Source organism: Lontra canadensis, unplaced genomic scaffold (assembly GCF_010015895.1).
Source record: "Lontra canadensis isolate GAN:19392208 unplaced genomic scaffold, GSC_riverotter_1.0 scaffold62, whole genome shotgun sequence".
Lineage (NCBI taxonomy): Eukaryota > Metazoa > Chordata > Mammalia > Carnivora > Mustelidae > Lontra > Lontra canadensis.
This window is the reverse complement of record NW_022631056.1, coordinates 8,193,646-8,220,446: the sequence shown is the minus strand read 5'-3', so window position 1 is coordinate 8,220,446 and position 26,801 is coordinate 8,193,646. Positions and strand designations below refer to the sequence as shown.

The following is a 26,801-nucleotide window of genomic DNA, read 5'->3' as shown; positions in this document are numbered from 1 at the left end:
AATGACTCTAATAACCAGTTTGAACAAGACTTCAAGAATAAGTACATGTGTAAAATTGAAATTTGTGATTATAATCTAAGCCCAAGTAACTTCTGGAAAGCAATACATTTACAGTCCCAAGTGGCCAATTTACCCGCTTCCTTTTACTCATTTTGTATCTTGGCAACATTTCTGTCATCACTGAAAAAATTGTTCAGGGGGAAAGAAAACCACAATATCTAAATATTAAGAAAGTGTTACTATAGTCCAGGAGTTAAAGAGTAACAATGTGGAGGTTGTATATTTTTAAAAAGATTACTTGATACTACTTTCAAGGGTGTGATGGGGCTTGATATTAAGATACAAATTCAATATATATTAATCCAGAAATAAACAAAGATACTAGCTCTTCGAATGCACACAATTACTTAACAATTACTCTAAATTTAAATAATATATATTTCCCAGGAAACTGCTGATAATTCTTTTATGTACATGTATATGAACTTTCTTTTAGTATTATATTTACAATAATCATGACACTTTTAAAATAATAAGAGTGACTACAACATCAACTGCTAAATACACAGGCAGAGTATATAGATGTATTTGGTAATGTAAATTTTATAATTACCACACTATAATGAAAGATATTTAATCACACCATACATATGTTATTCTTACACAATATCACTGTTCTTTCAGATTGGGGCTGTGTATATGGAGGTTTCCATCAGTTATTTTTATGGGTTTGTTTGAGCTTCTCATTTTCTCTGTCTTAAAACACTTGAAACATAGCATAACATCTCTTTCCTTTGACCTCTTCTGACAAATTAAATATTCAACAACCCTGAAGCATCCATTACCCTTGAGATGACATCATGATCTCAACAACACTCCTTTAGGCAAATCAACATAATTACCGCACATCTAGAACATACAGAGCTTCTTCTTAGACAAGGCAGTGAGAGTCTCTGCTATTAAGAGGTCAAGATTAGGTTTAAAGGGTACAGGTTTTAGATTCAGCACTTTACTTAATGTCTGTAACAAATATAATCTCCCTTTAATTAATAAATGCAGAAAGATGAAGTTATAAACTCCATATTTATAGGGTATGATGGGAATTAATATTCTATAACATCTATTTTGGATATCAAAGCATTTACCAAAATACCTTTTCCCCCAGTTTTTTCAAGGAGTAAAGGTAGGTGATAGGTAAACTGAAGCACTTCCTAATAGGTATCCCACTTAAGGGGACAAAGGGATGTCCTCACTCATTATCAATGATAGTGTTACTGGTGTATCTGATCATACAGCTAGACTTTTTTTTTTTTTTTAATTTTATTTATTCACTTGACAGACAGAGAGAGATCACAGTAGGCAGAGAGGCAGGCAGAGAGAGAGGAGGAAGCAGGCTCCCCGCTGAGCAGAGAGCCCAATGCAGGGCTTGATCCCAGGACCCTGGGCTCATGACCTGAGCCAAAGGCAGAGGCTTAACCCACTGAGCCACCCAGGCACCCCTATGCAGCTAGACTTCTTAACTCAGGTCTTATTTGTAGTGGATTCCAGATATTCTAATGATGTCCTAATGACTATCTGAAAAGAACAATAAGAATAGCAACAATATTCACAAACAAGCCCTTATAGAGAATTTGTACTGTGCCAAGCACTATTCTAAATGTTTTTAGATTAGTTAGTTCACTTACTTCCTTACAGTCAATGGAGGTAATATTATTCTTTTTTAAAGATTTATTTATTTATTTTGAGAGAGAAAGAGCACAAGTGTGGGGGAGGAGGGGCAGGGGAAGAGGGAGAGAGAGAAAATCTCAAGCAGACTCCCTGCTAAGCATGGTGCTCGGCTGGGGGCTGAGTCCCAAGACCCTGAGATCATGACCAGAGTTGAAATTGGGAGTCAGATGCTTAACAAATTGAGCCACCCAAGCGCCCCTAGAAGTAATATTATTAACTCATTTAGAGATGAGGAAAGTATGGTGAAGAGGGATTTACTTATCTTGCTAAAGGTCACAGAGCTTGGGGAGAATTTAAATCCAGCCCAAGGAAATTTATACATGCAAACACAACTAAACTATATTGGGCATTAAAGAGATGTTTTAAATCACCTTCTTTTTATTATATTATATTATATTATATTATATTATATTATATTATATTTTCCAAAAGAAAGATTACAAGACTGGAGGAGTGATAATTACCTATGACATCATCCAACAGGTATTTCTTAGTTACTATTGGGTATTGTGGTGGATGCAAATTAGAAAGACATGAATGACAACCTATATGAAATTTGAAGAACCTAATGCAAAAAGCAAGTTTTCTGAAAGTGCTCTATTATTATAAACAGTTTCCACTTACATCAAGTAAGAAAATTAAAATATATGAGATACAGAAATTTTCAATTGTTTCTGTAACTCTCATCTATATATTCTTATAACATTAGCAGTTATAAAGATATATTTAAAGCAGTGTTATTTGACTATTTTATAATTTTACTCTACAGTTTGTTTCTTTCTGTTAATTTAAGTCTAAACAATGTTCAAAGTACTTCCCTGACCCATTTCTATTTAAATGCCCCTGAAATCTGTAACAGTCTGCTTTTCTGACTAACCTTCAGATTATCTACCACGAAGCCTTCCCTGAAAACTTATGTATAAATGATTTTAAAGTATGTGATTGAAAATACTCACTTAATATCAATTATGCCCAACTGTATATTCATATTTTACTGAAGTTTTTATGTATTATTTCTTGAAGGCTGGTTGTCGGATTTAATTTTTTCATCATTCCAAGAAGCTCTAATATAATTTTCTCCATGATGGAAATATTCCATAATTGTGCCATACAATATAGTTGGCACTAGACACATAATGGCTATTGAGCACTTAAAATGTGACTAGAGAGACTGACAATTTAATTTTTAATTTTATTGACTTTTAATTAATTTAAATTTAAAGTTAGTCACATGTGGCTAGTAGCTGCCTATTAATAATGTACATCTATAGTGATGTACGCAGAATAGATATTTAATAAGTTCTGTGGAATAAATGAATGAGAGAGTGAATGCATTCACAAAACTTCTCAGGTTCCTAAGAAAGATCTATCCATACCCAAACTTTAATTTTCAAAATTATGACAGACCATTTACGGAAGCAAACCTTCTGGAGATTTACAATCTTAGAATGATAAAGTTAGCCTAGGAGGATAGTCTCCATCATTCCTCCATTCAAACTCTTACTTGATAAATAAGAGACAACTGAGTCCAGGGAAGAGAAGTTTTCTTGTTTCAAAACTAGATTGTGAAGAGTCAAGACAAGGAGCTCAGGTACTTTTGTTCTGAGGGCAGTACTACTTGGCATAATATTCTAAAATTTTATGGGTAATTAACCTCTGTATATGATCTCCCCGTGAGACTGTAAATTTAGTCTAGTGTTTTGTTTTGGAGTTGACTGGAAGCAGAGAGACCCCAAGGCAAGGATGAGAATGTAGGTGATTTACTTGAGCTACCGTTATGAACAACACCAACAGGAGAATGAAATAGGGAATGTTAGGTATCACAGTGAAAAGTATTATCAAGACAGATACTATGGACACTAAAGCATAGTCCTGTGAGGAAAATTCTGGATATAGTTTAAAATGCATACTTCAGAATTATCCCAGTTTGGCAAAGGGAGGTGTCAAAGGAGGAAGTTGGTCTATTTATCTGTTCTGATCAGCCAAACCTCCCAGGCTTTCGGAAATCAGTAGAGCTCAATGATGAAGTAAGGCCGAAGACATATTGGTGGGACATCTCCAGTTTGTGTTCTTGTGTTCTACTTAGTTTTTAGTGCAGATTCAAACTATAGTAGTTGTTCAATTAATAAGATCACATATAGTTCTTTTTATCATTAAATCATAGAATCTTGACAAAGTAAGAACTTTAGAAGATAAAAAGTACTTTGTATCCCAGGAGCTAACATAGTGTCTGGCACAAAATAAGTGATTTCCAAATTACTGTCATAACTTAATCTTGTCAACATAATAGACAAAAGAACAACATAATATTTTGATAATTTATTGTTTCTACTACTCTCAGCAATAAATATTAATTGATCGTTAACTACCTATTTCTAAATAATTGTCATACATCAATGTATTATTCCCACCACAATACTATGTTAAATATACTATTTATTATCATATCATACTATAATAAAGAATAGTTTTTTAAGTGTTTTCTTTTGAAAAAACTTATGTGTACATTATGACATTTTGAAATTAGTATTTATAATTTAATGCATTATTTTTATTTCTAATATTTTTATTTCTAATATTTCTAATTTCTAATTTTATTTCTTTTATATTGGGATCATTTTTGTATTTTAAAGCTGGAGATGGAAGCCCATGGACTTTGATTTCTCTTAACCATCACTATGTTTAATGTTAGCTGCAAAATTAGTTGTTTTCTGAACTATACAATGCAGATATGGCCATGAAAAAAAAAAATCAAAGTTTGGAAGAACACATGGAGTTGGAAAAAAAAAATACTACTTCTCCCCTTAAGTTTATTTTTCCAAAGAAGAGGGCGCTTGCTATCACCACCTACACTACACACTGAGCTCCTAGTAGATATAGTAGATGCGATGCCTACTATATTTCCTTGACTTTATTTTATTTCATTTTTTGAAGAAGAAAACCTTTTTATTAATCACAACATGAAATTGATTTGACATCCCATTAGGATCAAGCCTCGATAAATAATGCTGTTATAAAATTTACATCCATTCTGGAGGAAAATATTATATTATTAGGCCTCTTTTGAAAGGTTTTTATGGAATGATTTTAGTAAACCTTTTATTTTTCAACAGTAAATAGCATGTATTTTCAAACTGTGCTAAAAAGCACTTAGTAAAACAACTATAAAATCTATAATCATTAACAACTGGCAGGACTAGGACTATTCTGTTAAACATTAAGAACCATATTCCTGTTTTAGCTATTACATCAATGCCCCTTTTTCATTGGTAAAGCAAACACTTTCTGGGAGTGCCATGATGATTAGTAAGTTTCCTCAGTTATTGATGCTTGCTTCCTCAAGGCTCAAATGAGTTTCCTCCCCAGTTTCACTCTCCTGGAGTAGAAACAAGTAACTGGGTTATGTAGAGAGGGAGGCTAATATTTTGAAATTCAGCTACTGAAATTTTCTAACTGATAATTTACAAAAGAAATGAATTGTTATAGGAATAAGTTTGTGAACTACTCCCAGTTTTGAAATAAAAAGGCTTCAGAATAACTTCTCAAACTTACCTTTCCATTCTGGCACACGACTTGGGAATCCTAACATGTCTGATCCTCATTGCCGTAATTCTTCTATCAGCTACCTTTTGCCCTCAATAAGGGTTAGGATTGTGGTTTCAAACAACTTTTGCATAGAAAGAATCTTTAAGTAAGTTTTCTTTTCACTGAATTGAGATTTTTTTTTTCATGTAGGTGCCTGTGGAAGGTAATGTAAACATACACACACACATATATATATACACATACATTTGTATATCCATGTGGGTGTGTATGTATGTGTTTTATTTTTTTAAAGATTTTATTTATTTGACAGGCAGAGATCACAAATAGGCAGAGAGGCAGGCAGAGAGAGAGAGGGAGAAGCAGGCGTCCCGTTGAGCAGAGAGCCTGATGCGGGGCTTGATCCCAGGACCCTGAGATCATGATGTGAGCTGAAGGCAGGGGCTTTAACCCACTGAGCCACCCAGGCACCCCTGTATGTATGTGTTTTTAAAGTAAATTAGTTTCAGGGCTCTTGGGTGGCTCAATGGGTTAAGCATCTTCCTGCTCAGTGGGGAGTCTGCTTCTTCCTTTCCTTCTGCCCCTCTTGGCTGCTCATGCTCTCTCTTTCTCAAATAAATAAATAATAAAAAATTAAAAAAATAATAAAGTAAGTTACTTTTACCAGTAGAATAAAACTAGACTACAGGGACAACTCTGAGGACAGGTTAGTCTTCCTCACAACTCCTCAAGGTTGGGGAAGGCAAGTACAATTCTCCAAGGGAGATGATGAGGCTGTGGTAAGACTTTTCATCATCCAACCATCTGGCCCTGCCAGGCCTCACCCCACAGTGATATGCACATCCGCTTCCTCAGAAGACACCTCTAGAGTCATGTCTGTCAGAAACAAGATGTTGATGGTTGACCACCGATGGCTGTTTGCAATCTTTTGGTAACTCTCTCCACGTTACATCCAATCTTGGTATCAAAGTGACCATCATCAAGCTCAAGAATATCTCAGTTTGTAGAATGACCAAATAATAGCCCTGGGCCTCTACATTTCCTGAAGACAAGATATACACCTTCATTCCAGCCTCAGTCCATTTCCTGACTGTGGGAACTACATCTTCAAAGAACTCTGTTTTCATGCCCCCAACTGTGAAGGCAGCTCTCCACAAACAGCCCTGCCGCTGTCTGAGCACTCTGGTCTTTTGCTTCAGAGACATCTGGCAGCACACGTTATCCACCACAGCCTGGATCATCTGCTGCAGGTCATCTGCTCCATTCCCAGATGTGGCAGATGTGACCAAATGGAAACTGCTGATATGCTTCTAATTAAACTAATAAAACTAAAATAGATACATTGGGGCAGTGGTTTCTAAACCTTGTACTAGCATAGCTTGTTCAGCTGATTGTGCACATCTTTTCTCAGGACCATGTTCAGTGAAGAGATTTCATGTTGTTCACTTGAAATTCATCATGGCGGGAGTAGTCACACCACGGGAATCATCTGTGTTACAGACTGAGTTGCCCCCTTCTCCATCCTGTCATTAAACAGTAAGCAGCACCATTTACGAGTGTACCACCACATGGCCAAGACCATGAGACATCCCAGAACTCATAACTAATTTAACATCAGATTTATTCACAGAAGCAACTTCACTTGTGCAATGTATAAGAATTAGGTGACCAAAGTGTTTTTTTCTGGAACCACAACAACAGAAACACCCACATGAATCCTAAGATGAGGTGTTGCTTTCTGTAATACTGTCTCTACAGCCTGAGGAAGTAATGATGGAGATTAGGAGTGTCCAGACTGATATTTTTATTGCAACTTAATATTTTTCTCTTTAATTCTGGGACCATCACAATGTTTCCAATTTTCATTTTGTTAATGAAATCACTAAAAAAATCTCTTGTCATCTCCCATCCTAATTTCATGACTGAAAGAACATTTAATACTAAGAAAAGTAAAATAAAAATATCTAATCTCTAAATACATTACAATTCTTCCTAGGAAAGAAAATTTTGCAGTCCTACACTACCATTTACTACTTATTAGTATAAGCTTTGTCACAAGCTGGCTGAGTACTTTGGAGCCCTCACACAATAATTATATTAATTTTTCTTAACAATATGTCATCAAAAGAAGAATATTCTGAAGAAAAAAAAAAGATAATATCAAGCTGTGAACTATGTTGAGAGTGCTTCAGTTGCCAGACGGAATACTTAGTTGCAATGACAAAGACCATAGGGTGTCTGTATCTCTCTTAGCTAAGGATGACTTTTCAGATTATCTAAATTTGTGACTTCCTTCTCTAAGCTCACTCAAGTACATTTCTTATAAGAAAACATTTTTCAGTATTATTTTTATACACAGACTATATGGCAATCTCCAAACACAAGTATGTAGTCTCCTTTCCAGTTATCTTTCACTAAAATTAATAGTTATTTTAATTCATCCCTTAGTCTCATGTACATTTCACTCATGTGATCATTTCTGTGTATTGGTAACATGTAGTTTCAGAATGAGCTGCATGAGAACTCTATCTAGAGACAAGGTAAACTGATTCAAGCCTGGCCTGATCAACCTGTTCTGGTAGCTGGTCTGGCATATCCTGATCAACACTGGGATCAACACTGTCCTGTGGCCTTCAAACTATGATAAATATTATTTCAATATCTTTAAAAATGTTCATTTACTTTAAGTGATATTAGAGACTGGTATTCCTTAGGTCATTACTTCTAGAAAACTACTGCCCATGTATTGAAATATTATTTTTCCCCTTCTGAATATGTAATAGGAACAGCGTTCATGTTACGTCACATCTTCTAATAAAAAAAGATACATTAAAAAAAATCATACAACAGTAGATCAACTAAGTAGACACAACCAAGTTGCACTTGGCATATTTAGCAAAGCTGACCAATAGCTCTAAATTAACACTGAATTTGCTTCTGTAAAGGAGAATTATTATTGACATTTCCAGCTTGTGGGGCCACTGAGAGTGAATAAGTTGATTGTTGTTCAATTATTTAATTAAGTTCCAGGAAAGATGTGAATCACAAGGCCTACCAGCATTAGCACTAAATTATAGAAACAGAGCAGTATTGGTCAAAAAGTGGATTGCAATGATCACTGAGAATATGTTATAGATTGACTGTCTTTGTCTGCTAGTGTATTGACAGGGAACATGCAGAAAACTAATTTTGAAGTTTTTAATTATAATGACTTAAAAAAAGTATAAGGAATCATGAACAGTTCATTGAGCTTAAGCACATAGGCTATTTTATCTTATATGACCTCAGAAGAGCAACTAAATAGGTACAAACATAAAGAGCAAAATATTCTCAAACCACTCTTGGCCCAGACAACATACTGAGTATTGAGAATAATATATTTCTCTCATTAATAGTAAATTGAAGTACAATAGTCCCCCTTTATTCCTGGTTTTCATTTCCGTAGTTTCAGTTAGCTGCGGTCAATGGTGGTTTGGAAGCAGATGGTCCTCCTTCTGAGGAGGAGAGGTCCCTATAGGTCAAGAGTAACCTAATGCTAGGTCACAATGCATGTGTCATTCACCTTGGTTCATCTCATCATGCAGGCATTTTATTATCTCACATCATCAAAAGAAAGATGAATACAGTACAAGAAGATATTTTGAGAGACCTCATTTGCACAACTTTTATTACAGTATATTGTTATAATTGTTCTATGTTATCATTAGTTATTCTTAATTTCTTACTGTGCCTGAAGTATAAATTAAGCTTTATCATAGATGTGTGGGTGTGTGTATATAAATATATATATATATATTTATATACACCCACCTATAATGTGTATATACAGGTATATGACATATATTTATATATCATAGCATATGAGATTCATATATATCTATGTGTGTATATATATATATGAAAAAGCAGGGAATATACACAGTTTGGTCCTATCCGCAGTTTCAAGCACCCACTGGGATCTTGGAACAATCAATCCCCTGTGGATAAGGGAGGATTACTGTATTGCCCCTTGAAACTGTCATTTGGAGACACAAATGTGGAAGCACAAGAAATCCACTCATTTTTCAGGTTTTTAGATTTCTAAACATGTTAAGATGTTTACTATATGTACATTATGAACAAAATCCAGCTAGTACAAATGTTAAGAATGTCTACATGATGAAATTTGGACAGAACATCATATTCACTGCAGCAAGCTGTAAACAATCTATGTAAAATATTTCTTTTAGGGACCAGCATATGTGCAAAGAATAACTATTCTGTTAATTACCAGTGTGAAAGAATAACTACTTTGTTAATTGATAGTAAGGTATATATGTTCATCTAGTAGCTAAATCTGTATCTGTATCTATGTCTATATATCCTTTATGATCAATTGCATCTATCATAGAATGACAAACATGACCAACTAAGAAAAAGCTGTAGATCCAATACAATTTTATTTCTTAAAGTTTTGGTTTCATACCACATGCCAAAAGTCATCGCTAAATTAGGATACATTGCCTTGCTTCAACCACCATTAGGTTATAGCACAGAGCTATTGGATTATAGGCAATGCGTTGTATTTGATTGCCCACTGCCAAGTTCAGGTGACATAAGTCATGTTCCACAATGTTAGTTCTAGACCTACTATTAAGAATTTTAACCAGTGACTTTGATGACTGAATTGTGAACATGAGTGAACATGATCTTTAATTTTACAGATAAGTTATGGAGAGTGACATCTCCAGCACTACAGAGGAAAAGAATGTGGAATACAAAATAGCCTTAAGAAATTCTACAAGTTTTCAGAATTAATTATGATAAAATTCAAGAGGAACAAATCAAGGTCATCATAATATTGAAAAAAATTAAGGGAATACAAAAGTGAAGAAATGTTGTCTATGTATAAACGTTTTCGAAGAAATTCTGAAGCATCATAGAGAAAGGAGATCAAAAGTCAAATGGGTACACAGTGTACTTCAACTTTTAATGGGAATGACAGACTTAGTTACTTGAATGAGGTAATAATAGTATAATGTTGTGGACAAAGGATTTTGAACAGGAGACTTGGGATTGAATCCAAGTGCCACACTTACTAACCTTGAGATCTTGGGTTAAGCCATTCTATATCTCTGAATCTCATTTGAAAAATGGAAATGTTAACAATATCTAGTTAAACTAAAAAATAATTGGGATAATTTATGTAAAAATACATTGTAAATTTTAAATTACTGTTTACTACTGCTGATTTTTGAAAATAATTTTTATAAAGGTAATAGTCCCTCAAATTACAGACATTTTATTCACATTGTATAAAATTTTCAGAAGCTTTAAACATTTTAAGATTTTTAGATAACATACTCTATCAGAAGGGCTTAAATACCTTTTCATTTTTTAAAATGTCTTAACCAGGGGTGCCTGGGTGGCTCAGTGGGTTAAAGCCTCTGCTTTCGGCTCAGGTCATGATCCTAGGGTCGTGGGATTGAGCCCTGCATCGGGCTCTCTGCTCAGTGGGGAGCCTGCTTCCTCCTCTCCCTCTCCCTGTCTCTCTGCCTACTTGTGATCTCTATCTGTCAAATAAATAAATAAAATCTTTTAAAAAAAATGTCTTAACCATAAGGTAATTTCTAGAACACAGATGAGAAGTAAGCATTTTTAAATTGCTTTTAAAAAACCCCAAAGTTTCATTTTGTTAACTATGGTATTGGAGTTTTAACTCTTGTTTTTTATTATTTTATCTTATGTATTTATTTTTTTAAAGATTTTATTTATTTATTTGACAGACAGAGATCACAAGTAGGCAGAGGGGCAGGCAGAGAGAAAGTGGGAAGCAGGCTCCCTGCTGAGCAGAGAGCCCGATGCGGGGCTCGATCCCAGGACCCTGGGATCATGACCTGAGCCGAAGGCAGAGGCTTAACCCACTGAGCCACCCAGGTACCCCTTAATTCTTGTATTAAACCAAGGTTATTAGGTTCTGGAAGGCTATAAAATCTTTTATTTTCTAAGTTTCCAAAAAACATGACTATATTTTCATCAATTTGAGAAACAGAATATTCATATAAGGTCCAGGCTACAAAAAATTTGGATATTGTCTGAAAGGTCTTTCAGGGGCACCTGGGTGGCACAGTCAGTTAAATGTCTAATTCTTGGTTTTAGCTTGCGTCATGATCTTGGGGTTGTGAGATGGGGCCCCATGTGGGGCTCCACGTTCAGTTCAGAGTCAGCTTGAGATTCTCACTCTCCCTCTGCCCCTCCTGCTCAGGCTCTCTCTCTAGCTCTGTCTAAAATAAATAAATAAATCTTAAAAAAAAATCTTTTAGAGGGCCTTCCTGATTTAATTATTGGTCTTTTCTTCCTTTTCTTCTCCTCCTTCTCTTTTTCCTCTTCCTCTTCTCCCTCTCTTCTTCTTCCTTCTTTTTCCTCTTTCTCCTCTTCTCTTATCTTTCTTCCTCTTCTCCTCCTCCTTCTTCATGTTCTTCTTTCTCCTCCTCTCCCTCTCTTCCAATTTGCTACCCCTTCATTGTTTTTACTAGCCTAAAGTTTCTACTCTGTTGATCTTTCTAATGAAATAAATACATCATTTTATTGCTAGTGTATAAAGACTTAGGTTTTTCTTTCTTCTTTAGTCTTAGGCAAAAGAAGGAGACCCTGGCGAAAAAGCCAAACTTCTAGATTGAATTCCAAGAAAGGAAAATAGAATCCAATGCAAATCAATGGCAACTTCTGCTTTCCAGAGACACAGATAGCTTTAGGTATATAGATGTAGGCATATTATAAGGTATACAGAATTGGAACCCCAAAATCCTATTTGGGATAAAACACTTATGGAACTAATGTGATCCAGGTATAAGTAAAGCTCAGAGAAAAACTGCTGAGGAAAAGGCAGGGACTCAAGCATGTAAAGTTAAATTCAATGATCTATAAACATTTTTCTTAAAAAAAAAAAAACCAACAACAAAACTATTCATGGTTTCCACTTACTACTGTTCCATGATCTGAACCCCACAGCTTTAATATGAAAAATCATTTCTCTTGATAAGGTAGTTTAATTTTCACATGTGGTTTACTCCATATACAGATCTTTCTACATTTCCTGATTTATTGGTGTGAAAATTTCACTGATCCAGAAGAATTTATACTAAAATTGCTTGGTAATATGAAATCTGTTCAGGAAGATTAGAAAACCATATTATATGCCCAAGAGATTACACTATCATTTATAACAGTTGCATCCAAACTAACTCATATTTACTTAATTGCAAACAACATTACATGAACCATTTTAACCCTAAACATGCTATTTATACAAATAATGTAAGTGGTGGGGAAACAAACAAACAAAGATGACAAGGTCCCTTAGCAACAAGGAGCCAGAATACTTCTAAGGAAATTAAGTTCACCAAGTCAATAAAATAACCTAAATCCCTTAAATTTATAACTTCTACATTTAATACATTCTACATTTAATACTATTCAGTAATTCCTCCATATTTTCTGTACCTGAAAGGATATCAGGTCTTTTGTTTTACTTCTTTTTTCTCCTGCAATTAAACTCTTCTTGTTACCACATTAGGATATCCTAAATCTCCTCCATTCTCACTATACATCAAAGTTATGTCGTGTCCAACAAAAGCATAGCTTTTTACTGCTTGTGGTTTTTAGAACAATGCTTTTAAGATATTAATGTACAGGCCATTCACCTGGGGATCTTGCAAAAATGCAGGTATTAATTCAGCAGATCTGGGGTCTGGCCCCACATTCTGCATTTCTAATGAGCCCCCAGATGCAGCAAGCTCTTAGACACATGAAGAGGGTGTATTCCACCAAATCTATAAATCATCACAAAAGTGTTGATATAAAAATCTTGCAAATCTTAATAGTTCAATAAGAATACAAAAATAAGGTAGTAGGAATTATGACTATATCCTCAAGAACTAGCTAATGAAACTGAACTAAGGAAAATGGCATTAACCACAGAGGTCAATGCCCCTGTATTCCTGTCAAGAGGAAGTCATGATTTAAATTTCTCATTAATACTCATAAAATATTTACTAGAGCAACAATGTAATGCACTATAGACGGGCTAGTACTCTACTTTGAGTCCACTGGTACCTCTCAAAGCTTCTTATGGAAGCTGATTTTGAATAAAACCTGACATTCATAATTATTCTATATTTTTAAAAATATTGCTATTAAAATCATCATTAAGGACAAAATTGTGAGCAAAGGCTATAATTGATGGCATTTAAAAAACAAATACAACTAATTAGAAGATACTAAATATGAGATATGTCAAATGAAAATCCCGTAAAGATTGACTTGCTAGATTAATAGTAAACAATGTTACCTATTTTTGTTATCTTTAAATCTATGGAAAGAATAGACAGGTGGAATGAGCATTGGATTAGAGAAGGAGAAGCTCTGAAGTCAAATTAGCACTTGGATTCTAAGCCTCCATGGCTTCTGTCCTTGAGCAGTTAAATTCAGTTAAGAACTCACTCATAAAGAGCTAGAACAAAGAAATGAGACAACGCTTAGAAGATCCTTTTTTTTTTTTAAAGAGTTTTATTTCTTTTTTTTTAAGATTTTATTTATTTATTTGACAGAGATCATAAGTAAGCAGAGAGGCAGGCAGAGAGAGAGGAGGGGAAGCAGGCTCCCTGCTGAGCAGAGAGCCCGATGCAGGGCTTGAACCCAGGACCCTGGGATCATGACCTGAGCCGAAGGCAGAGGCTTTAACCCACTGAGCCACCCAGGTGCCCCTGCTTAGAAGATCCTTAGCACTGTGCCCATGGTTAGCAACTGTAATTACTAGCTTCAATTATTATTATTGTTTTTTAAATTCAATTAATGAACCTCTACTGTATCATTAGTTTCAGAGGTAGAGTTCCGTTATTCCCCAGGTGCATATAACACCCAGTGCTCATTACATCATGTGTCCTCCCTCAATGCCCCCCACCCAGTTACTAGTATTCTTAACAATCTGAGTTTCTATGAAAATTACATAAACGAGGACGTATTTATAAAATGACTTTAAGGTACTACTCCTAATAAGCACAATAATAATATCGATTCCACCATTTGTTGAATACTTGCATCATATCAAGCGTCGTGTGAAAAGCGGTAAATAGCCTTTTAGCCCTCATATATGTCCAAAGTTTATACTTCACATAAGAATGATCAAGTCCAGAAAAATACAGTGGTTTACATAAAATCCCTAGAGTTTAGGCACAGCGGAACTGGCATTTCCGCTTAGATTTGTCTAACAGTTCCACTACAGCGGTGTTTGAAGCTGTTCTTTGCGGTTTTGTCGTCATCTGTGGAATGAGTTTAATAATGTGGACCACACAACTTGTTTGAAAAATTAAATCAGATAATGGCCACTGAAAAGCCAGTACAATGCCTGACACAATGCTAGCAGCCAACAGACAAGCTCTACCTATAGCTGAGGGACGGCACGAATGCTACGTTTGAAGCGGGCTCTGCTTCCACTAGCCACCGCTATGGTGTATTTTTCAGTCTTAGACTTTGTCATCATCAGCTTCTCCTGTACCCTTTACCAACACTGTCCATGCGGAGTTTCCCATCATGCCATTGATTCTATTTAGCCAGATATAACATAACATTACTGCGGCAAAATAAGCATCCTGCCTTTTTGGGATTCCTGACAGAATATTCTAAACACAACTTTACTTTTGCTGATGCTGTTAATTGCCCAAATGCTCACGTCATCTTGTTTAGACTGTGGTTTCATCCTGTTTTGACTATCATGTTGCCCTTCTGCTGGGCTCCCTGTTGACAGACTTCAGCTGGTACAGACTGTGCCTCCAAGTCTGATAGGCATCAGCTGCAGCAAATAGACAACTTCTGCTCCAGCTAGCTGCCAGACACAAATTTGTATTAAATTGTACTTTTAATTCGCCGTAAGAAAATATTTTTAGATTTATGTATGCAAGATGTCTTCCCATCTCGAGCATTAAGAAATGTCTAATCCTCCCTTTTCTCATACATACTGAATTAAGTGGCATGAAAAAAACACCAATGGCCCTTTCTGTTACATGTTCCTCTGTGGTGCCTTTTTAAAAAGCTACCATTTATCTTTCATTGGCACTTTTAAAGGCTGACGAAATTAGATTTATTACATGTACAGTAAAAAGAGAAGACAGGGATGTCCAAATTGTTAATGTTCTCTCCTAACAACAACAAAAAGTCATTGACTGGCCCTCACCCAAACAAATTCCACGAATGCTGGCCAGTTCAGTGTGGCTTTGCTATAACTGTGTGTTCCGTATTTTTGTGGCTCTAGCTTATAGGAATTATAAAGACCAAATTTCAGGGATGTTGAAAAAACGCAGAGGAATTCTGTTCAGGTGCACAGCAGAGTGTTAGAAATCTCTGTATGGAAGTCAGAAGCTCTGTCATCTGGGGTCACATGGGTCTCTGAGTCCAGAATGTTATCACATATCTGGGATAGTCCGAGTCTGTAATTGTTTCTATCTGCTTCTTCCTTGTTCCAGGGGCTCATGCACAGTGCTACAAGGTCTCAGTTCTCTAAAATGTTGCTTTAAATATGTTGTAGACACTTCCTTTTTGGGGGGCTACCTGGTTTACATCACCCCTCCTCTGTTCTTAACCCCACTCCTATTTCTGTTAGAAAAATATCTCTGCTCACTGTGTGTAGTCTTGATACTGTGGAAAACCAGCTGCCTTCCTTCTACTACTATAACAGAATGGATCAGAGCTTTCTAGTCACCACTTAGATATAGCTACGGAGTGGGCATGTGGTTTATATCAGACCCATGAGAGGCATTCCCTTCAGGGACTTAGAATCTTAGGCAAGTGTCACAAAATAGAAAAAAAAAATAGTTGGAGTTTGTTTTCTTAATTAGAGTGGCCCTAAGCAAAAAAGGGGTCATAAGTGGAACATACTTATTATGAATACTTTCCTGTAATTCCTACTTCTCCTTTATCTGGGGCTTCCCAAATCCTGCCCTGTAGTCTCCAAATTTCCCTTAGAATATTTGAGCTCTGATTATAATTATAATATTTTCTTTTTCTTATTTTAGCAACACTTGAACCAAAAATTCTGCATGCGTGCAACTCAGGAACTGTGCGTGGTGACATTTTCCTACTTCGGAATTTCTGATTAGTATGATTATTTGCAGAATGAAGTATCAATCCCTTAGGATCTGGATCAGCTCTATTCTCCAATATTGCCATTACTTTTACCCAAACAAACGCTTTACACCAAGTGGACTAATTTATTCCTTTGTGCTCGGGTGTGTTTATGTATCTTTATTTTCCTGAATAGGACACCCAGCACCCATTTGTTCCTAATTTCTTCCTTTTCCCTCTTATTTGAATCTTACCTATTTTCAAAGTGCAAACCAATTCCCCAACTCCTCTGTAAAGCCTTTTCTTTAGTATTAAATCCATGATGGTATCACCTCTGTTCAAATTTTATAACAATCATTGCTGTATAGTGCTAATATTCAACTAGGTTCCTTAGCAGTATTAACTCAACAAATTCTTGTATTTTCCAGTGTGCCTTATTTCACCAACTAGACTTTAAATTCTACCATGAATGGGTTCGAGGTTTGTGTCCTATCAAATTCCTTCAGTGCTTACCATACTGTCCCATGAAATACTTTTATTTAATTTGCATTTTGGTTCTCAATATTTAATTCCTCTTTGCATTTAGAGAATACTTGCTGTGAGATTTCTTCCTTTTTATATTTTCAAAAGTAATTATTTGGGTGACTACATTCCTATGCTCTGCAACTTACATGTAATAATGATGTCATTTTTCTTTTTTAAAGCATTATACATTAAAGAAAATGTAGATTGTGTACATAGTGGCTTCCGGTTGCAGTAAAGCAGAATGTTCAAATAGTTAAGAAATGATCTTAGTTTGGTGGTTTTATGAACTGATAATAGCTAATGGTTATTGAACATATATCAAGTGCCATTCAGCGCACAAAGTTCATACGGGGGGGTACTATTTTTATCCACTATATTTACAGATGAAGAAACTGAAATTAATGATTTCGAAAAGCCTATGCACCAATCCCCAGCTGATAAGGGACAGAGTAAGAGTTAAAAATAAGTCTGCCTCCAGAGTTCTAACACTGAACAACAGTGCCATACCAGCACTATTGTAATTTCTGGACATAGATCAGCAAAGGACATTTTAAAATTAAACACACACACACACACACACACACACACGCGCGCGCGCGTATTTAAAAACTATCCCCAGTGATTATAGAGTAACTTTGTTTACATGGTGATTTATACAATGTGATTTTCACGGGAGCTAAAAGGACTGACTGGCTGCTCTTAAGATACCAAGGCAGATCTATGACTGAATGCTCTAAAAGACTAGAACTATTCATTTTCAGAACACATTCTAACTATGTAAATGCTAGACTTTCTTTTATTCCCCAAAAGTACGAGGCATTTTTATGCAAAATCTCAAAAAGTGGGCTGAAGTAAAGTATTTTTTGAATACTGTATAGCATGTGCATTCACATTTCATTAGGTGGAAAGTATTGCCTCTTTAGTTTTAAGAATGCTGCACAGATACTCTGGAAAATCCTCCAAGTTAAAGAACACTAAGAAGACAAGTCAACTAAATTCAAAGTCTGATACTCAAGTGGATCTTAGATGGAAAAAAAAAATGCCATAAGATATATTATTAGGACAACTGGCAAAACTTAGACATAGGCTGTATATTAGATAGTATGGTATGAATGTTAAATATCCTGAATTTGACTACACTATGACTACAAAACAGATTTTACTTGTTCTTAGGAGGTAACCTTTGAATTATTTAGAGTAAGGGGATATGTTTTCTGCAGTTTGCCATCAAATGAGTCTACAACAATAGTAATATATTAATACTATACATGACTAGAGGATGCTAAAATAAGCCTGGTAAAATGTTAATTTGTGAATCCAAGTTAAGGCTGTATGTGAACTAACTGTACTATTTGAGATTTTCTGTTAAGTTTGGAACTTTTAAAAACATAAAAAGTTCATGAATAACTGTATATGATGGTAAGAATACTTTAAAATGGTTTACCTCTTTGGGATATAAAATATTTCCTAAAATATCCCAACTCTTTTTGCATAAATACTTTTATTTATATGAAGGAAATACCTATTAAGGTAGTTGATTCTTCTTATTTTCCTGTAAGTTGCTTAATGATTAATCTGAAGTCACGTAGCCCAGTGAATGCTTTTTATTATATGCATTAGGTAGTGTTTTAAATATTCAAAAAATCTGAAGTGGTTCAACTATGTATCGACTGTAATATTTCGTGTAAAGTAAGATCCGTCTTCTTCAACTCACTTTTCCTTGGTTTTATAAAGTTGCTTGAATGATAAACTATAGCACGAAAACTATAGTAAAACACTGTAATAAAAATGCAGTATCCAAATACAATACATGTAGATGGTAACATGTAGATGACAGGAGAAAAGGTGTTTTGTCATAAAATAAAACATAATATAATAAATGTAATATACAATTCTATAATTAGAGTCAGATAATTCAGTACCCTGCTCTTAACAACTGATAGAACATTTTGACAGAAAATCACTAAGAATAGATAAGACTTGAATAATACTATCAACCAAATTGACCTAATTGATATTTGTAGAACACTCTACCAAAAGCAGAATAAATATTCTTGTCAAGCATATAAGGAACATTTATTGACATAGACTATATCCTAGTTCATAAAGTAGGTCTAAATAAATTCAAAACGATTCATGACTTACAAAATAATTTTTCTGACCACAATGGAATTAAATTAGAAATCAATAAAAGAAAAATACCTGGAAAATTTCCAAATATTTGGAAATTAAATAATATACTTCTAAACAACACATGGGTCAAATGAAAATCAAAGGGGGAATTATAAACTATTTGGACTCTCTAAGGGAAAAGAGAAGGTTGCGTGGACTAAATAAAAATGAAGACACAAAATACAAGCAAAAAGCTTAACAAAATAAAGCTATTAAAAGCAAAGTCAGGGGCACCTGTGTGGCTCAGTGGGTTAAAGCCTCTGCTTTCGGCTCAGGTCATGATCCCAGGGTCCTGGGTTCGAGCCCTGCATCGGGCTCTCTGCTCAGCAGGGAGCCTGCTTCCCCTCCTCTCTCTCTGCCTGCCTCTCTGCCTATTTGTGATCTCTGTCAAATAAATAAATAAAATCTTAAAAAAAAAGCAAAGTCAATGTTTTTTAAATAAAGACTTTTTTAAATAGTTAAGAATTTTTTAAATAGTTAAGAATTTTTTAAATAAAGACTTTAGACTAATAAATTAGCACACTGGTTAAAAGTCATGAACAAAGTATTCAGTTAAGAGGATGAAAGTTCACTCATGAAAGGGCCAAAGTCAAGAATGTAAGGGCCAAAGATGGTGGTGTTGGCAGAGAATATATTTTTAATCTAAGATAGCACTGGGAAGAATTAAATCTCTGACACATGGGAAAACCTCATAAAATATTTAACTACCAGAAATGTATTAGAAATATTTCAGGCCAAACTGAAGTGCAGTGGAAGATCATAAAGGAAATCCCTCACTGATAGCTGCCAGAATATAAAGTGTTAATTACATCTTCAAAGTCATTTATTCAGTCATGTAACAAATATATGCTGAATGACTATAATTTCTGTTCAAATAAATATTAATCAAACACAAGTAATAATTAAAAACAAATATTCAAATGGTACACCATTACTAAATATAAGATATAATAGAGATTGTTACTATATCTCAACTATCAAGTGGGGCAAAGCTGATTCCAGAATTAGCCCTGAGTTAGTCCCCTTGGCTCCAAATTCAAGAATCCCAAGTGTCATTTCATGCTGTTTCTCAGCTATCTCCTTTTTGTCTTTTTTTTTTTTTAAGATATCCTTTATTTATTTGAGAGAGAGAGAGAACACAAGCAGTAGGGGAAGAGCAGAGGGAGAGGGAGAAGCAGACTCCCCACTGAGCAGGGAGCCCGATGTAGGGCTCAATCCCAGGACCGTGGGATCATGACTTGAGTTAAAGGCAGACGCTTAACCCACTGAGCCACCCAGATGCCCATACTCTTGTTGTTTCAAAAGGACTTCTCAGAAATTAAAAAGTCAAATGTTTTGTGTGTTTTATACATATAGGGTACATGGTCTTGGATTTTAGAATGTGAATTGCAGATAAAAACATAATATATTCTTTAGAATAGGTGCCATGGATTTTCAAAAACCAATTTAAATGAGCAAAAGTAAGGAACAAAATGTTGGCAAAGCTTATCATCACCCTTGACAAAGTACTGACAATATGGAAAACCCTGCATTGAAAAGCCTTGTATTTCATAAAGAAATTAATATATTGAATGCAAATTATGTGGTTCTGGGAGAAATACAACTAAGAATCATTGTAGTATTTGTCAGACTAAACCTATACATCAATGATCATTCTACAACAAATAAAAACTAAATATATATGTTGTGTGTATATCTATTAGTGACTATGATCTAAAATGTATTATATATTGTGTTTGCATATATGTGTTTATGTGTACATTTATAAAATTTCTTATTTTATTTTTATTTTTAAATTATTTATTTATTTATTTGTGTGTGTGTGTGTGTGTGTGTGTGTGTGTGTGTGTGAGAGAGAGAGAGAGAGAGAGTGCACATGGTGGGAGGGGCAGAGGGAGAGAGAGAGAGAGAGGACCTCCAGCAGACTTCCCACTGAGTGTGGAGCCTGACCCTGGGCTTAGTCCCAAGACCCTAAGATCATGACCTGACGTGAAATCAGGAGTTGGATGCTCAAGCAACTGAGCCACCCAGGTGTACCCTCTTGATTTTAAAAATGACTCACTTTATGTATCATATAGAATGTAACACCAAAAATTTCTATTTAAGCTTTGCCAATATTGCCAAATTATTTTTTGGCAATATTGGCAAATATTTTTAGATTTTTCATCATGTAATTATTTTAGATTATTTTTAGATTTTTTCATCATGTGATTTCCTAATTTTCAATATTTCAAGTAAGTTTTAAGATTTAGATGAGATAAGTATCAGGGCTCTAAACCATTAGGGAAAAAGTAACTTGTAACTTGTTTTTGTGGTCAACTCAATAATATATCTCTTGAGTATTCATTTGAACTAAGAAGTCTGCCATGTATACTGACAACCATCGTAAAAATGGTTTCTTATTTATTACATATAAGATGTAATTTCTTCTGCTTTTATACAATTGTGAATGTATAGACTTAGTTGAATTTTTCCAATAGATATTAAAACTTATTTTCCACTTCTTCGTCCATCAGAATTCTGTAAACAGCCACCACAAATCTCAGAAAAGTGTTATTTGTATTTAACAATGGGATATCTCAATAATTTGAAAAATGGATTGCTTGAGCCAATGAAGAGATTGCCTGTATTTGCATACATATGCAAATCTTCTCATTGAGGAAGTCATATAATAAGCAGTGTGGACTAAATTCATAATTTAGGTGAATACAGTAACAAAATGACCAGTGGGTATTTGGATAGTTCTACTATTAAGAAGACAATAGAAACAGTGCTATTAATTTTGGACACTAAATCTAGCCAGCACAAGGACATAGTGGGCACTTTCAATTAATTTTAATTGACTGGAAGAATTAGACTTAAAACTTGTTTTTCTTTGAGAGTGGGTGTGCCTGTGTGTGCTTTTACAAGTGTACAAGAGTGAGATGAGGAGAAGGAAGAAGGAGAGGAGGACATAAGGGAGAAGGGAAGAACTAAACAGGTGTGCAAGAACAGAGGACAGTACCTAAGTGTGTGGGCATACAAGTTAAGTGAGATAGGATAACTTCTGTTGTGAGTTCACTTTTAGTATATTCTCACCAGCATGTCAATGTGTAGTTGACATCTTTATTAATGTAGCCATACAACACCAATCAAGATCTAAATGAAAACTACTGACTCTCTCAACACTCTTGTGTTTCCACATAACATTATATCTTTTAAATGGTGTGCTCTTCATAATTCTCAGACAGAACACTCTATGCCACAAACTTAATTTTTCTTAAAATGTTACTATTTTGCTGAAATATCTGATAAGTGGTGGCATTACTACATACTAGTCTGTCTTTGGAGGAGGGGGCTGCATGTGTGATCCTGTCACACTTTGCTACCTGTTTCTCAAGGAGTAAAAGAAGATGATAAAGAAAATTATTTTGTTGATATATCTAACATCTTCAGACCATATATTCAGATCTAATAGAGACTTGAAACCACATATTGTTATAAATGTGGGAGCTAAAATCTCATGAGGTAAATTTATTTGTTCAAGATCCCACACCGTAAAAGTTGAAAAGTCCTAACCCATTTCTGCACTTCTTGACCCTGAAACTGATTTTTGATAAGATACTTGCGTTCACACTTTCCTGTCACACTGGATTTAAGAAACTGGATTTAAGACTCCCAGACATTGAACCTTAGTCTATCTCTTTGTTCTTACTGTCCAAATTTGTATGAGTCTGACTGATACATTTTTGAAAAACTGCTGCTTTGATCAAGTTTTCCCTCAGATGAAGCCAAGTTTTATACCCCTGAAACCTGTGCTTGTGCTAGAATTTTAGGTATAGCCCATCCTCACCTTAACTATAAAATGCCCTCTAACATTAATTTTGAACAAAAATTTCCATCTCTAGGCAGCCATCTTGTTCTTTGCCACCTCCCTGTCCCATCCTTCTCCACTTCTACATGTACTCATACCCTGTCAACACCTGCCATAATCATTTTTACTTGTTTACCTTTTATTTACCTCAGATGGGTTTTTCTGCCTTTTTTCCTACTTATCCAAATTGTACCACCTTTCCAGGATCATATCAATTCCCAAATGTTTCTAGAAGCCTATCTCCATTACATCTAGTCAACAAAGACACTTTCTGTTCTTAAGGGAGCATTTATCTTATATCACCATTCTATATAGCACTTTATGATGCATTAAATGGTTTCATTTTTCAATCATTTTATGTGTTCAGGTGTTGTCTCCACAATCAAAGTTGTTAATTTCTTGAGGGCAAATACTGAGGCTTACATAAATTCTGCAATCCTTTTCATTAATAAGTGTGCTATAACTTCATATTGATTTTAACAATGAGCAGGAAATAGTCTGACATAATATCCAACAGTCCTCAAATTCTATGCTTATTTAGAGACACATTAAATTGAAAATTAGTTCAATAAGTCTTTACTTTCTTTGGGTATAATATGAAAGCACCTTAATTAATTCATTGACTTGTGTTAAATATTTTCAGTCTTATGTAGAGCATTTCAGAGAGAAAGCATTAAATGAAGTCAAAGTTATTCATTAATCTTACTGTGGTCATTGTACTTGTCTTCCCAACCTTCATTTTTATTAATTTCAACCTTCCCCTCATGTATAGCAATCATGTAATTTGAAAGGGATTGATTTCTTCTCTCTTCCTCCATTGTATGGATTGGTTTAACTAGTCTAAACAAATAAGTATTCTTTTCTATTCCAGTAAATTCCAGTAATCCTAGCCTGAGCCAGTGAGCATGCCTGGCTATAAAGCTGGTCCTGTGTTGACCCATTCAGCACAAAATTTAGCTAATTTTGCTAAGACAAATTCTTCCTTTTATAGGTACATGATCCAATAAGTCTTCTAAAAAGCTTAAGACAATTTATGTTGGAATTTCTATGAAATATAACACAAAGCATCCCAATGATAGTTTTTGTTTATGATGTTTTAAGAGAATAATGAGAAGCTATTAATAATTTTTAACTCACAAAGATATGTGTGCTAAAGAAAGGAAAAAATGACTGAAAATGGAATGATAGATAACACAAATTTATAAATGTAAAACAGGAGTCAATTACTGCAATGGTCACCTACAACTAGTTGAGTCTTGGGGAAAAGATGATGAATTTAATATTATAGATATTTTTAAAGGAACTTAAAATCAAGGTCTCATTTTTTCTCTCTAGAAGAAACACATTATGTAATGTTATACCTAAAAATATAGCCTATACAAATTCACACCTTTAGATATTTTAGTAGATTTTTCACAATAATCCATATTGTTTATGTGCTAAGACTGCCTTGTAGATTTGTTAAAATCAGCAAATGTGCTTTCAAAATTCTTTAAATAGATCATTGGACTTATCATATTATAAAATGTATATTTTTAATTTGAAAATATTCATTTTATTATATATACAAATAGTATTGAGAGAGATAATGATTAAAAATATAAAATGCCCCACCCCCCAATTCTTACTAACCTACCAGGATATTTTTGACCAGGATGCTTCTAAGTGTATTCAATGTCTCTAGGTGTTCTTTTGTACATAACAGTAGTAATTGTGGTCAATATCTATTGAAGAAGACCCAAGTGCACTGTGTTGAGTGCTAGCAAGAAGAATGACTATAAGATAATGGGGATAATTCTAACTGGTATGCTACAGTGGGACTTTTGATCTATATTTTAGAAGTATGAGTAGAATAAACAGGCAGGGAAGGGAAACAGCATAAGCAAAGTCATGGAGGAGAGAACATTTTTGAAAAATTCTTGGACTGCCTGAAGGACGTGGGATGTGACAAAGTCCAGATTGTGGAAAATGCTAAAAATATTGTATTTTATTATGTAAGCAATAAGGAACAAACAAATGTTTTCTGAGTAGGAGATAATATTAGATATTGCTTTGGAGAAGATATTCTGTTGGAGTTATGAAAGCTGGATTAGAAAAGAAAAAAATAAAAAGGGAGAACTCTGCAAAGAATTAGAATAATATCAGCAAAAACTGAGCCCAGGGAATGCAAGTAACAGATGTTTCTGAGGTGACTGACAAAACTGATAGGGGCTTGTCAGTTGTGAGGATGAGGAAAAATGAATATTGCAGTGACTAAGGTCCACAGATACACAAATATTTCTTGCGGTAATCAAGATGGTGAATACCGAAGGAAGAACATGAATAAGGAGACAGATTGAGTTGTGGGTGTTCAGGAAACTGTGTTCTGGAAACCATTGGAAAATCTATGCTGGGACTTCAGAAAAGAGAGGCCAGAATTGAAGACATAATATCTGTGAAAGCTCCTCATTATACATGAAAATGAAGATGACTAAGGATGTTGCCATAGGAAACACAGCATCTAAAAGGTGGTGAAGGGAAAAGAATTTGAGAAGAAACCAAGACAGGAATTGATGGAGGTGGAAAACAAGGATAAAGTACAGGGAGAGTCATGCAAAGGAGGAGTTTTTAGAAGAAACGGAGACATGTCATGAAATGCTGCCAGGACATCAACTAAGATAAAAAGTCTGAAAAGACATGACTGGGTTTGGCAATAAGTAGCATTTTTGAGAGGACATTTTCAGTACTGAACCGAGAGAAAGGAAGATGAGAACCGGATACCCATGAAAGCTGAGGAGGCAGAAAGTGCAAATATAGACTAAATGAGTTTTGGAGGTTATGGGAAGAAATCAAAAGGGAAAGTGATTTAGGGGAGGCAGGATTAAGGGAGGGTCTTTAATTGGATTGAAAGGACTCAGGCTTTTTGTGGGCTAAGAGGAAAGAGACAGGGAGAATGCTGAACTAGGAGATGCATGTAGGGAGACATTTTAAGATGACAATTTGACTAGAAAAAAGGTGTAAGGGACTACTGGGTATTTACCCCAAAGATACAGATGTAGTGAAAAGAAGGGCCATCTGTACCCCAATGTTTATAGCAGCAATGGCCACGGTCGCCAAACTGTGGAAAGAACCAAGATGCCCTTCAACAGACAAATGGGTAAGATGTGGTCCATATACACTATGGAGTATTACGCCTCCATCAGAAAGGATGAATACCCAACTTTTGTAGCAACATGGACAGGAATGGAAGAGATTATGCTGAGTGAAATAAGTCAAGCAGAGAGCGTCAATTATCATATGATTTCACTTATTTGTAGAGCATAACAAATAACAGGGAGGACATGGGGAAATGGAGAGGAGAAGAGAGTTGAGGGAAATTGGAGGGGTAGGTGAACCATGAGAGACTATGGACTCTGAAAAATAATCTGAGGGTTTTGAAGGGGCAGGGGGTGGGAGGTTGGGGGAGCCAGGTGGTGGGTATTATGGAGAGCACGTATTGCATGGAGCACTGGGTGTGGTGCATAAACAATGAATTCTGTTACGCTGAAAAGAAATTAAAAAAAAAAAGAAAAAAGAAAAAAGGTGCAAGGGAGGGACTTGCAAGTGTATTGTAAAAGGGAAAAGATGATTTGCTTCTTTGTGAGAAGAGGTAAGCAGAGTTCTGTATTTTGACAAGAATGGCATGTGAATTTTATGCAAAAGCCATTGGACTATATAAGGGCCAGGAACAACACAGGCGATGAGGGATGATTGGCATATCAAGGTGATTGGATACACTTAGATATGTTTTGTCAGTTATATGGAAACAGATGTCCTACAAACATGGATTTTTATTGTAAAAGTGAATATTTGATGATATTTTAAAAAGCCTAGGAAATTCTCACCCAATAATGGGAGTACCTCT

At 35.0% G+C, this 26,801-nt stretch overlaps 1 protein-coding gene and 1 pseudogene across 17 annotated transcripts in view; both read right to left on the bottom strand.

Annotated features, from left to right (window-relative positions):
• Positions 1-26,801, bottom strand: part of ROBO2 (roundabout guidance receptor 2) — a 1,669,704-nt gene that overhangs the window by 756,859 nt on the left and 886,044 nt on the right. The window lies entirely within an intron of this gene.
• On the bottom strand, positions 5,979-6,542 carry LOC116879615 (annotated as a pseudogene).